Source organism: Penaeus monodon, chromosome 19, assembly GCF_015228065.2.
Source record: "Penaeus monodon isolate SGIC_2016 chromosome 19, NSTDA_Pmon_1, whole genome shotgun sequence".
Taxonomy (NCBI): Eukaryota; Metazoa; Arthropoda; class Malacostraca; order Decapoda; family Penaeidae; genus Penaeus; species Penaeus monodon.
Window position 1 is genome coordinate 42,947,327 of NC_051404.1, and position 338 is coordinate 42,947,664.

The following is a 338-nucleotide window of genomic DNA, read 5'->3' on the forward strand; positions in this document are numbered from 1 at the left end:
TACGCGGGGGAAGAAAAAGTCACTTTCAAAATAATGACACGTGAATAAAAACATACACCTTGCGCAGCGCCAGCGTCAAGCACTCGCTCGTACACAGACATTTCCCTCTCAACAAGGCCAATTTTGCCCTCTCAGCGCTTTATATTGCGACCGCCCATGTCTCTCCCCTCTCCTCCCCTCGCTCTCATCACTTAGCAGCTCCCCCTAATCAATTGAACCCCCGCACACCCGTTTAAAAGGTTTCTTGTGAGTTTCATCATGCACTCTCTTAGCAGCCTCGGGGTTCTCTCTTGTGCAAGGTAATGAATCGTTTGGATATGTTTATTTGTATATATGTT